This window comes from Stegodyphus dumicola, chromosome 6 (genome assembly GCF_044657685.1).
Source record: "Stegodyphus dumicola isolate Sdum_Otavi_A_Nest chromosome 6, ASM4465768v1".
In the NCBI taxonomy this organism is placed as follows: domain Eukaryota; kingdom Metazoa; phylum Arthropoda; class Arachnida; order Araneae; family Eresidae; genus Stegodyphus; species Stegodyphus dumicola.
Genome location: NC_140773.1, coordinates 205,898,381 through 205,912,756, shown reverse-complemented (window position 1 = coordinate 205,912,756; position 14,376 = coordinate 205,898,381). Strand labels below are relative to the sequence as shown.

The following is a 14,376-nucleotide window of genomic DNA, read 5'->3' as shown; positions in this document are numbered from 1 at the left end:
TACTATAAGTTACTCTGAACCTTTGTTATTTATAGTAGATGGCAACTCAACACAAACCAATCCATATATTTTAACCATGTTTAGTTTTTAAAGACCCTCACATTTTTCAAAGAAATCTTTCAGATTTTTTTAGAATATAAAAGGAATTGTTTGAAAAGAAATTTCTATACTTCTTTTTTGTCTGTATGCTAATCTCCTTACTCTATATTAGTTTTAAATTGTTACCTTGAAATCTTGCCTAAAATCGAATGGTGAACATCAGGTGTGCCCAGAGTGGGCTCACTAAGAGACTAGGACACCTGTGAGACAGTATCTTTGTTTTTCTGCAGCTCATCGGTCAGTGCATTGACAATAGAAAGATGGGTCCCCATCTGTGTTTCATTTCCTGTTTTTCTTTTTCTTCTTTTTGGGGGGTGGGTGGGGACCTTTGTTTATCAACTAAGAAATTGTTGGGACAATTTTCTGAAGCTCAGGGGTAATTTTATCAGTTAGCTGTTTGGTTTTTCACTAGAGCATTTCTCTTTTCCTCTTTCACTTTTGTTCAAAGAAGTTTTGTTAGCGCTATGTTTAGTTTTGAGTTGTAGACATTTATTTTATTTTATTTTATAGTTTCTAATTGCAGATATAATATTAATTTATTATTTTCAGATTTTTAATTATTTCCCAAACGGATTGGGAAGAGGGCTGACCATCTCAGAAGTACTGAAAGTGCTACATGAATTGCTTTCAGATAGTATATCTGATACGGATCCTGGTACATGTGCAAAACATGCAATATTGGGTTGTGTTTTTTCAAGGTGGTGTCACTTTCTTCAGAAAGTACCACCATGAAAAAAATAGACCAAAGTGTAAATATGAAATGTAAATATCATATACTTAAGTTACTTTTTTTTCCCCATTCATACTTATGTAATCATCATATAATCAGAAAGAGCTTTTTTAGGGACGGTGTAGAGTAGCAGTCTCTTCGTGGCACATCCTGGGTAATGCCAAATCTGCTACAGTATTCAGAATCTAGTGTTTTCTAATCATAGGCAAAATCTTTTACTCTTTTATGTGCAATGCTTGTTTCAGCACTCTTTTTCAAAGCTCTATTCAATCAGTGTGCCCATAGAATTAAAATGATAAGTGATATATCTTCACAAAATTTTACCTGTAGGCCTAATTAGACTGCCAACCTTTTTTTTTTTTATCGAAATTCCAACTTTAAAAAAAAGATAGCATGCTGGAAAGGGTCAAACAATCAAATTAAATTTGATTCTAATTCATTAATTCATTAACAAAAAATAAGTCCAACGGACTCAAAAGCTTGTGCAAAAAACACATTTCCCATGTTTGAGAAGACCAATACACAGAAATGGATAGCAAAATAATTACATAATCCTAAGTTTGTAAGGCATTCTTGAATAGAAGAAATTTTTCATATTTTGAATTATTAAAAAGATATTAGGCAATTACAGAATCATAATTTTAAGATCACATGCTTAAGGCCTATTCCTGAATGTGAAGTAAAACAGTTCAGAATTTTGCAGCTTTTAAGTTAATGCACTATGTCACCCCCTGAAATGTATTGCTTTGTTTGGCATATGATTTCTTCATGCAATTATTTTTTATTTACCGGAAATGTACAGAAAATTAAGTATATGAAAATAATTTTTGCTTCTGCAACAGATATCTATTATGTAAATTTTATCATAAAAATTAATTAATATAAAACTATTTAGACGTTCTCAAAAGGAGAATAATGCTCTTGATAACTACTTTGGTACACACAGCAATTATGATACTGATGCTATTATAATTTTTAGATTCTGCCAATACATTAACAATTAACTGAAGAAGCACCTTGCTAGTTTTAATTTTCATGTCCTCATAAATAACTATTCTCCATAACTTTTCCTCTTAACATCCTAAACATACTTATAAAATTATACACAGAACATGCATAGTGAAAACTGCTTTATAGAATTTGTAGCAATTTGCATTATGTTACGTGGCACAATTGACATTATAACACAATGCCCAATACATTACAATATCTGAATGCAAACTGAAGTAACACATACCAAAGATAAGTGTTTAGACCTTCAAAAGTTAAAAAGGTAAAAGTCTAGAGAGAAGGAAATTTTTTAGTTTTCTACTTAAGTTGCTAAAATAAATGACATGAACATTTCTAAGATAACACAATTACATATGTAATTATTTCAAAATACTTTCTAGTGAATGATATTATTTAAAAACAGCAATGGTAATCTTTAATAGTTTAAATTGAGTAACATTAGTAGTCTAATTGTATTCAACCAGTAGAATGAAATTTTGATGTTAAATTAATTAGCTTGAAAAATCTAATTAGGCATTAATTTACAATTTGAAAAATTTAGAAATACAATCTAAAAAACGTATTTTATAAGTTAATAACAAGCAATGAACATTCACAAACTTGAAAAGGACATCTGGCTTGTTTAAAGATGTATAAAATTCAAATGTGAGAAAATAATGTCTACAAAATTAGCTTTTTTATTTAATGACGTTATAAAGAAAAAGTGCAGTAGGATTCTTTATTGCTGAACTTAATGATAAAGACGCTTAGAATACAATGGTGTGTATTCCATGGTTACAGAAAATTCTTCAAACTCAGAGTTTCCATCCTAATTTGATGATAATAATATGCAAACTGGGAATCTTGGCTACCAATAATCAAAGAATATTTGACTCACCTTTGTTTTTAAAGACACACTTTTACACATATTATACCATTTTCCCTATAACCATACTTTTTCTCTCTTACTTTCAGTATTTATTCTCACAAATAACGTGATACAGAAGTTGTCCTGCTATTAAGTCCTTATTCACGAAAATAAATATAATCATGATAATGCTAGAAAAATGAATGATCCTTATTCCTTTGGAAAAGCAAGCTATATTGTAAAGTAATAAAAACTGCATTTATTCATTTCTCACTTGTCTTTTGTAGATTCAGTTTAAATGCTGGAATACCTTACTTTCATATACATGAAGAAGAGTATTAGCATGCAATATACTTTACTTTAACAGTGTAATGTATAATGTACTGAACAGTATAGAATATTTTATTTTGAAATATTCATAGAAGCAATAAAATAAACTTTTCTAAAACAACAATGATAGAAATTTTCCGCATATCCCCGGCCCAACAATTATATAAGAACAAAAACTAACGGAAATACTTCATTTTTTCCATATGGTGAAATCTATGGAAATGTCACAACTGCAGGACAACAGACTAAAGATTAAATGATTTTGAACCCATTTAAGAACATACTAGGACATTAATGGAGTTTTAATGAGTAATATAAGTGTCAATGTAGGAATTACAAGTACAAAATACACTCAATTCAAAGAGATTGCTCTCTGATAAGTTTGATTAAATAAAAAATCCATCTTTGTTTGCTGCTCAATGATTTTATTTTCAGTTATATAAGCAAGAATGTTGTGTTAAATACAAAAATTATTTTTTACTTCTTAAAGCAGTTTATTGAAAGCATTACTCATTTTTATATTTACATTATTACTTAATTTATTTTTGTGCTTATTTTATTTACAGAATAAAACACAAGGGAAAGTTAAATAGAAGCTTAAAAACTAAGAAAAGAATATGGAATATACAAAGCCAATACTCCAAAGTCATCATTCAGTATTAATCTAATATATATTATGAGCCTGTAGTGTAACATTTAATTTTCTAACCAATTGTGTTAAGTTAAAATACCTTTAATATCAAACTTCATTTCACTTCCCTGCTCATTGCATTCCTGCCCATGCAGTAAATTTCCAGCATTCACAATGTTCAAATTAAGTAGGAAGAAAGAAGTATTTAAAGGAAGGTTTTCAAGGGTGAAATTAGAGCATGTTCTGCCCACTTGAAGGCCAGATTGCTAATCTTAAATCTCAAGCTATTAGAATTCTGTGGTGCTAAGTTATTCTTGCCATTAGGCTTGCTTACTCCAACTTCAGTCAGAGTCAGTTTGGACAATAGTTAAACTGTTTAAGTCATTAAGCTGTACTTAAACTTCAATAATTTTAAGTTATTCATTACCTTCTGATTGAAGACAAAAGTATTCGTTTCAATCAATTTTACAGAAGCCAAAAGTGTTAGCTTCTATAAGCATGAGTTGGTGCCAACTGGTAAACATTATTCAAGTTAATAAAGGGTTCTATACACCCTTCTCCTGATCCCTACACATGTTTTGTTTCATGATAACAAAGAATACATAATAAATTTTTAAAAATATTATTTAAAATTCACTCAGGGAGGAGGGAAAAAAAAAAAAAAAGCGAATATAAACAAAACCAAAGAAAGCTACCCCATCAATAATCTTCCAACATTAGTATTTTCATTTAATTTTATTTTATACTAATATTAACGGGAAAAGGAATTTTTATAAACACTTCAAAGTTTAATTTTTTAATCACAAGTATGCACATGAAAATAAGCTGTAGTATATTTCAATAAGCATTTATTTGGTGCTCTGCATACCATTATGTACTTGATTGCTATTATGGGTGATATTTATTTATCTATTATTATTACAAGGCAACCAAAAATGTTCTTGCCATTTCTGATATGACATTGGAAGAGTGAAACCCAACATAAAAATAGTCACCAAAAGTATAAAAGCGTGCTGCATTGGTACTTTAAACATAACTTGCACAGATACCGAGTGAAACGGACATGTCAAAGGCGCTCATTCGGAGTTGCTTGCTGTATGATTTTAAAATGGGCCTATCAGCAGCAGAACCAAGTTGCCAAATTTGCCAGGCCTTTGGGGATGATGTTGTTAACGAACGAACCACTAGGCAATGGTTCCAGAAGTTCAGTTCAGGGGATATGCCTTTTAGTGATACCCCCTGCAGTGATTGGCCACAAGTGCTGGATGATGAGACCCTGAGATAGGGTTGGGCCAGCTCCGGCCCACTGGAAGATTCTATCTGGCCCGCGGATAGAATTTAAGTTTGCCGGTCTTTTTACTTTCTCTAGTTTTGCCCAACAAAACATAAATTGACGGAAATAGCAAGCACAGACAGCTTTCAATTAGTAAAGTGTTAAAAGTGGAAATTCTTTTTTAGTTATAGCTGTAAATTGGCACCAACAAGCATTATCTTTTTCTCGGAGAGCAGACATATGGGAATCAAATATAGGTGAATTAGACCTCACATGTGGCAGACTGCGCATTTTTTAAGCTCCAGCCAGCGGCTTTTTCTTTTGGGACGAGTTTCAATATTATTGATTATGTATGGATAGATTGCGGACATATAGCATCATTGTAAATAGTGGTGAAATTATTAAAAGTATAGCAAAGCTAGTGCTTGTTTGGGTTATTCGTAAAATATTTCAATTCAAAAATGGCTACTAAAAATGTAAAGTTGATTCGGAGTGCCCTGCATTTAATGATGAATGGAGCTGGAACTATTTTTTACAGTTGTAAAAGATAAACCAGTGTGTCTCATCTGCAATGAAGCTGTAGCAGTCTTACAAAAATATAACATTTTATCGCACTTGTGCATTCAATCTATTACGAACCCATACGCACACAACAGTATTTAAATTGTAATATTTGTATATTGTTTTTAAAATTTTTGAAAAATTTATCTTAGCCCGCCAAACATTTTTTCCCCCCAATTTTTGACCCACGACTGAAAAAGTTTTCCCATCCCTGCCCTGAGAGTAACCATAGAGAGTGACAGTAGTGAAACATGTAGTGAGCTCGCTGCACATCTCCAGGTATCTGATGGAATGATCAGACTCCATTTGTACTGCATACGAAAGGCATACAAGCTGAGCAAGTGCACCATCCGATGCACACACCACACACCATCCAATGCAAACAAGCAACAGTGTGCTGCCGGTTTGTCATTGCTTACTTGGCACCGCAATGCATCCATATTTGATTGAATACTCACCAGCGATACTTTTGTATGACACACCCAGACGTTCCAGATATTGGTTGTCTCAATGGGACACTGTGCCTCACACGGTGAGACCTTTTCTCTACCCATGCAAGATCATGCTCTGTATCTGGTGCACTAGTTGCCGAGTGCTGCACTATGAGCTCCTGCCAGTGGGTCAAACCATCACGGCAGACCTGTACTAGCAGCATTGGTCAATCATAATGGTGTACTCCTCTTCCATAACAATGCGAGGTCACATATGGCTTGGAAGGCCAGGGAACCATCCAGCGACCGGGCTGAGAGACACTATTTCATCCACCATACTCCCCAGACCTCACACCAACAGACTACCACTTTTCCCATTCGCTGGACAAGCATCTTTGTGGGAAATCCTTTAGCCCTTTAACTGCTTAAGACGTGTTTAAACGTTTTTGGAATTTCTTTAAAAATGCTTAAGACATCTTTACACAAATTTCAAATCGCACGAAAAATGCTTAAGACGTGCATACACGAAGGCCGAATTTCGCGAAGATTGCTTAAGACGTGTTTAGACGACGCGATCTGGTCTTCATTCCCCTATCTTTCTGCAGGCGGCTGTCAGTTGACACAAAGGTCTTAATAGGGTGTGAAGTCTCTTTGAAAATAGCACTTTAGGAAAAAGTCCTTAGAGTGAAGTATCTTTGTCAGACAGCAGGTATGTATTATCTGTGTGCCGACTAAAAGTTTGCGAAAGAAGATAAATCGTTTTACAACTGTTTGCCTTGTGGTACTTTATACAAATGAAAGTCAAACAGGATCCGACGTTGTTATAGTACATTGCCGAATTTTAGTAGAAACAAGAAAAAAGAAAAAATAAGAATTGTAACGGAGGACGCCTTTATGTCTATATGTTATAGAATCAAATATTTTATTTTTGTATTGAAAAATGATTACAATTTCTGATTCGTCAGGAAAAAATATAAAATGTTGCAACCAGCTTTCTTGTTTGCCTTCGTATTTCAAATGCGCGTTATTATAACGTTATATTCTTCTTTTTACATTCTTAAATGTTAAAACTGTGCTTTCAGCATGCCCGAGTTTTGTGCTCGTATGTGTGGCTCTATGCTCCGTAGAAATGGCGAACTGACATATAAAAATTTTATGAATGTTGAAAGGAAGATATTCTACTCGAAACTTCAACTAAATGGAATAAATGAATACGCCGAAGGAATTTCTAGAAATATTTGTTTTAAAAATTTTATTATTAAGATTTTAAATACAAAATGTTTTGAAATCTAAAGAAAAAAAATATGTAATCCTTGAAACATTTTTGGAAAGAAATCTATCGATATAAAATCTCTTAAAATTAATGGAGTGTAAATTAATTAAAACAGTTAGTGTACAAAAGGGTTAGATATAATGTGCACAAAAAATTACAGTCAGAAGATCAATTATTTAAAGATATAAATTAATTACATTAAAAGAATTTAAAATAAATTAACATCTGTCCAATTGTCAATGCTAACAGCAATAGCATGAATGAAAGTTATTCTTTAAATTCCGAATTTAGTTCATCCGTCGGTACGCAATGATTGTGTCTTTGCGATTACTTTTCTTATAGATACTACAAAAGGCCGCCAACGAAGTAGCGGTAAAATCGTTGAATACTAATAGTTTGAAGCGGGTTCAAATCCTGATGAATGGATTGCCTGCATACCAGTTTTAGCGAATGTTTGTTGCGCATGTTTAATGTGAATATGAGACAATTTTAGTTAGCTTTCCATGATGACGTGCCTTGACTACGAGTCCTCGCTCGGGTTGTGTTGTTAAGAGAAGCGATTCCAAGAATGTTTAATTATTTTATTTAGTTTGTCATAAACTAAATAAAATAATCAAACATTCTTGAAATCTCTTCACATTACTGAAATGGCAATAACTTTGAATTATACTATGCTACCACTTTTCCTCTAATATGAAATTTTGAACTTTTCCGTTATCGGACAGCCCACCAGCGACTGAGCGGAGTCTAACGGAACAACTGGTGGTTCTGTCCGGGGGTTCGAATCCTGGCAAACGTGCTGGTTGCCAGGATGATATTCTTAGTTTTTCATATGTGTAACATGTATGCAAGCCAATTTCCGTTAGGCAGTCCTCGAACGAAGGCATCCTTCACCTTAGGCAAATAACCATCGAGTACTTTGCCATAATCAAATAAACCTTTATCCATAACATGCTTCAAATATTTTTATGTTGAAAAGTTCATGCGCCAAAGTTGGCCCCCGTTGAATGAAATATGTTGTTTATTTTTTCTTTGTTTTTTATAACAACAATGTTCTTGTTTTCAGAACCTGAATTATGAATAAAATTCTTTTAATAATATGCGATTCTATTTTGTTTTTTTTGTTTAATGAAAAATTAATTTAAGCGACAAATCTCTTACATTTAGAAAAATTTTCGATTTTCAAAACGAGTTGCTGTCAAAAGCGCATCTTCTCGTTGCTGCATATATTTATTTAAAGCAAACTGCTTGGCGCGTGTGCTTTTATATTTGAAAAGATTCAGAGAATTTTCAACAGGGAAATAAAGTTATTAATTTTACTGAATTTTGTGGATTCTTTGTGTTTTGAGGTAAAAGTCAAACCATCCGATATGTGATAACCTTAAAATAAGGATATATATAATCAGGATTTTGCGGCCAGACATTCCCAGCGAAATACATTACGAAAAATTATCTATGTCGAATTAATGTATATTCCGTTTAGTATTTTAATTTATCAGTGTTATTACACATCAGTTTATCAGTGTAAGTTATATCGAATTTTAGTTGTGTTCGATATAAGAATTTTATTTGGTTTATATAAATCCGATTCGTTTAATAATATTATATTTATTAAATACTATTTATTAGGTTTCCAAATCTGTCAAAACCAATCAATGGCCTCCTGGCTAAGATATCTGATTATTGCTATTTCAATTCGTATTCGAACCCAAACAAACGAACTGGTTGAATTTTGTGATTTTTCCTATGTGTAACATGAACATGAGTATGTTTTACTTAGAAAGTCGTCCATGGAGACATTCATTGCTTTCAGCTGATAGATCTCGTTTCCTTTGCCATACTCAAAAAATCTAAAAATTTTTCAAAAACACTAACAGATGCATATAACAAAATAAAATTAAGTAAATGCATATAAGAAAATAAATTAAGTAAATGCATATAAAAAAACTGAAGTAAATGTATATAACGAAAAAAGAGAAAGAAGAAAAGAGGTAAAAACAAATTTTCAATAATTTTTCAATACAGTAGTTTTTAAATTGCTTGTTTTCAAATTTTATTTCATTTTTATGTATGTACTAATATACAGTGTATGTGTGCGAAAGTGTGCTTGTTCGGCATATCCATATATATTAATTAAATAAATCTGATTTGAAAATGCATACACTAACGCGCTATTCTCGTAATTTGAAAAACACTAAATTATTGTCTGAGAAAAATATTTATAAAGAAAATTAAATTTCGTCTTCTTACTCGGTGCTGTGTAAAAAATTTAAATGAGCTTATTAATTTTTTCTTCTTTATTAAAAACAAATTAGTTTCTTTTCATCTATATATGAAAAATAACAAAATCTTGCTGTCAGAATGGAAATTCTTAAAAATATAAAACTCGTTTTCTTCGAACAAAAGTTTCTGAGAAATTTCGCTATGTCAGCAGGTAGTAACAGGACCACTGACTGCTTTGTTTGAAAAACCCGATGAAGCGGATGATTTTACCTCCAAAAGGTTTTTTTTAACAAAGCAGATGCTGTCCAAATGGCTTTGCTGAGAAGCGTTCGTATTTGAATAGCTTGAAGCTTGAAAGCTTGAGTTGGAAGACTTATTGTTTCCGAAGCAATCAGTCAAACAGCAATAAAATTTGTTATAGATATTTCTCTCTCTCTGTGAGTTCTTGAAATCTTGGAATGGGTGAAAGTTTATTTTGTTTTACATATATAAGGAAATTGCATGTAAAGCAAAATAAATCAAGGCACATATTGTATGTTAATCATTGTACTTCCCCTCAGCTCTTCGGTTGGGTATTAAGAAAAGAAATTCCTATACTGCTTTTGTATTACTTGTATATTGAAAGATTTGAAAAAAAATAGCTTCATATGAAAAGTTTTTCTCCGATGAACGAATACAGCTGAAACATGTTTCTGTCTTCAAGTATCTCCACAAAACATGAAATGGTATTGTACTCTTTTGTATTCTATTGCATTTTTACATTACTTCGTGGTAAATTTTTTGATTCTTAAATTTCTCTCTCTCTTTTCTTATAATACACAAGTACTCTTTCAAATATGGCTGACCTATGAACCTAAATTTTTATACTATAAAATTTTATATAAAAATTAGCCGTAATCATTAGACACAGCTTTGTGTATATTATATTCTTGAATACATGCCTGCAATTAATACTAAGAATACTATTGATAAAATTCATGATATAATTAATAATGAAAATACTGTTTAAGCTAAAAACCGATTTGAATCTTTTTTTCATTATAGGGTAACATGAGCCAAACAATTTTCGTTAGAAATATACAATTATGCTAACTTGACACATCAGATAGAAAATATTTTATCGTCATCATCGGCTACGATAAAAGATTTTTACGCTTAAGATTTTGGATTATGATAAAGCACACAGGACCTATTTGTCTAAGGGAAAGGAAGTCTTCGGGGTAGATTGTTTTTGTGGGAAGCAAACTGTTAATTCACAATCAATTGTACTTATGAAAAACCCCTAAACCCCCCATGCAGCCGCTAGAATTTACCGGTGCTCAGCTATCTTACCGCTTGGAGACTAGTTGGCTTTCTGAACTTACGCAATACCTATCTGAATTTGAATATTTGCATAAAAAACGAGCAAAATAAAATGACACATTGTAAATAGTACATTTTACTGAAATCAAACTTTCTTTGAAAAAGGAAAATTAATTGTAAGGAATAAGATGGATGCATTTAATTAAACGGCGGGCAATAACAGCGCTGATCATATGTTTCGTATAGGAAATCATTTTCGTCGTGTTATCGTATAACGGAAAATATCCACGGATTATATTTTACAGTTTTTAAGAAGTCATGGGTTATCTGCTTTAAGAGAACACCTTTGTGGGCAATTTTCTAAATAAAATTGGCTTGAATTCACGTTACGCATCGGGAAAATCATAAATACCACAAGCAGCTAAACTGTTCGGTTGCCAACAACAAAATACCAACATCCAGCAATCTTATTCACTCAACTATAGTGAACTTAAACTAATGTTTGTATGTTATTAGTAGTATTAAAATAACGAAAATATTTATTCTAATAAAAATTTTTGTTTGAATATCCTCCCTAGTAAGGTATTTCCTTTGGTTGGAGATTTGTCAACAATAAATGCTATGTTTAAACAAGACATTTATTTAGAGCATAATGCTTCAAAAATGTATGCTGGGATCCCTAGAAAAAAAAATATCGCCGGAAAATATATCTCCGAAAAAATATTTAATTATTCATATTCTTATGATTAATTATTAAATAATTAATAACTTTTATAATTATTAAATGAAATGCTTATTTATACTTTACCAAATGTACAGCAACACTCTTTCTTTACAAAAATACCATATTGAATAAATTATATTGTAAGCTAATAAGTAACAACATTGCTTTGTTTAATTAAGATACAATAACAAGCCGAACAAACATTAAATTGGAAGTCAAACAACAAAAATCAGCGTTATATTTTCAAATTTTCACAATTTAATTTTCATTATATCTTATCTCGTTCATTTGCGCTTTTGCAGCTGAAGATGATGGTTCGGTAAAACCATCGAAACTAGTCCTGTGAAAATTTGAAAATATACCGCTGATTTTTGTTCTTTGACTTCCAAATTAACTGCTTTGTTTGTTATTAATATGCCTCATCTTTCCTATTTCAGATAAAGTTTACTAGTGTTTCTTGGACAGGAAAACAAGAATTTTTAATTTGAATCAATAAATTTATTATACACTGAAAACGATTTCATGTTTTAATTCCCTTTCTGAATATCTTGAATGTATATGAAAAAGTAAAATGCAAATTTAATATTAATATTACCACCCTTAAAAACACCCAAATATTTCGTTTATTACTCTCTTAAAACTACGTAATAATTAAGGAAAAAAGAAATTATTTAAAATAATTATTAGTTGCCTGCAGTTGAAGAATATAGGAAAATGCTGAAGGTTTTAAAGATTTTTAATTAATAACAAAAATACAGAAAATCGGAAATAATACGAAATGTTTCAGCAATATCTCAGAAGGAATGAAAATTGCACCAGATATTTGTCAGAATAAAATTTTAGTGATAGCAGTTTAATCAGTCTGCATTGAAATTCCGGTGATAATCAGTGACATACAGATTTAGGTTACTTAGGTTAAAAATGCGTAATAATTTAAAATTTAACCGGGTAAATTTTAAAACCAATTTATTTGAAAACTATCAGCTTCGCTGCGAGCCTTCGTTTGGATTTTAAATGTACTGGAAAAATGGCTGAAGGGAACTCCAAACGTAAAATTTAAAAACTGCGTAGGATTTTACTCTGCAGAACAACTTCATAAAAAAAGTTATTACGTATAACAAAATTACAATGAAATAAGCAATGTCCCTTAATACAAATATTAATTATCCTAATAAATAAATTAACCAAATTCCCTTTGCAAAATCTTAAGAACTCAAATGGTATAAAGGAGGTTAATAACTTTGTTTCCTAAAAAAATCAGTCAAAACTTTTCAATATCTTAAAAACAGTGAAATGAGCAATAAATAAAATAAAGGAATGCAAAAAACAAAATATTCTGAAAAGCAAAGTATAATTAATGATATTTTATCTTATGTTTCAAGGGTTATGTTTTCAAGGGAAAAAATTATAATGAAATAAGCTATATCTCTTAATACAAATATTAATTATCTTAATTAAAAAATTAACCAACTTTCCGTAGAAGAACAAAAATCATGCAAAACTTTTCAGTATCTTATAAACAGTGAAATAAGCAAAAAAATGACATGAAAGCAACTCAAAAAACATAAAATTCCGCGCAGAATTTTACTCCACAGAACAACTTTATCAAAAAAAAAAAAAAAAAAAAAAAAAAAAAAATCAATAAAAATATATTATATTTATATAAAAATGACAATGAAATATGCCAATCTCTTAAAAACAGTGACATAAGAAATACGATGAAAAATTGTTGCCAAACCCATATTTCTAAAAGAATGAAACTATTCAAAATGATGCGATTTCATCAAAAATCTATCAACAACAATAAGACAGGAAAATTGTTGCCAAAATCACATTTTTAAAGATGTGAGATATGAGAAATGTACTCTGAAGCTTCATTTAAAAATCTTTTAAAAATACAAAATATTATCATTTTTCCAAAATTCTTTTTGTAAAAGCATTCAAGAGGATAAAAGTTTAACGTGTCCAAAAATCAAAGAAAAATAAACTGTACATTTTTAAAAATAAACCTTTTTAGAAAAAATCCCATTGAAAAAGTGTTAAGCTCCCTTTGTTAAATAAATTCATATTTAATCGATTTATTGAAACACAAAATTTATTTTAAGTTCGTAAAATAGCTAAGTGCCTACGTTTCATGACGATGTGAAAATGGAGTGTGTAGAGTAAAATCTCGCTTTCCTATAGCCCATTATGTTTTAAAATGACACGATTTCATCACAAAACATGAAATAAAAAAAATTTGAATTTCGAAAAAATCGCTTCGAAGTGCACTGGCTCTTGTGTAGATGTACCTATGTACCAAATTTCGTAGCCGTGGGTATATTAGCTTACGCGCAGCGCGAACGAAAGGCGCACACACACAGACAGACTCTCATTTATTATATGAAGAGAAGATATGTAGAGATAAGATTGTTTAAGGGAAGGAAACTTTCAAGTTTCGCAGCTGTAGCCTGCGGCATTAAGACGCACGGAGAGTCTAGCCTTTTGCAATTCTCTTGAGAGCTCACAGCTACCGAACAATATACAGCCAATCATTCTCACTTAGTGGAATCATTGAAGTAAAATTCTGGGACGGATGGGAAATAACAAAAGAACTGCTTGACAATTTTCAGAGGTTTAGGGTTATTTTCGCGACATTTTACGGAAGTTCGGTCCAAAACTAGTGACAGTTTTAAAGAGATTCGCAGGTAATTACTCGACAGGCTAAGGGTTAACAACCGGTCAGACCTCAAAAAGGCCCTCACAGACTTCTTTGTATCCAAGATTCCTGAGTTTCACCACGATGGCATTGCACAGCTAGCCACTTATTGGCAAAAAGTACTGGATGCTGATTACTTTGAGGTGGTTATTATTTGTTTTATGACTTTTTCTTTCTGACTGTCCAAAATGGCAAGAACTTTTTGGGTTACCTTGTATTATTTTACTTTTTCAGCACTGATAT

The 14,376-nt window shown here is 31.3% G+C and overlaps 1 protein-coding gene across 2 annotated transcripts in view; it reads right to left on the bottom strand.

Annotated features, from left to right (window-relative positions):
* l(3)72Dn (UTP4 small subunit processome component l(3)72Dn) overlaps positions 1-14,376 on the bottom strand; it is a 79,053-nt gene that overhangs the window by 52,262 nt on the left and 12,415 nt on the right. The window lies entirely within an intron of this gene.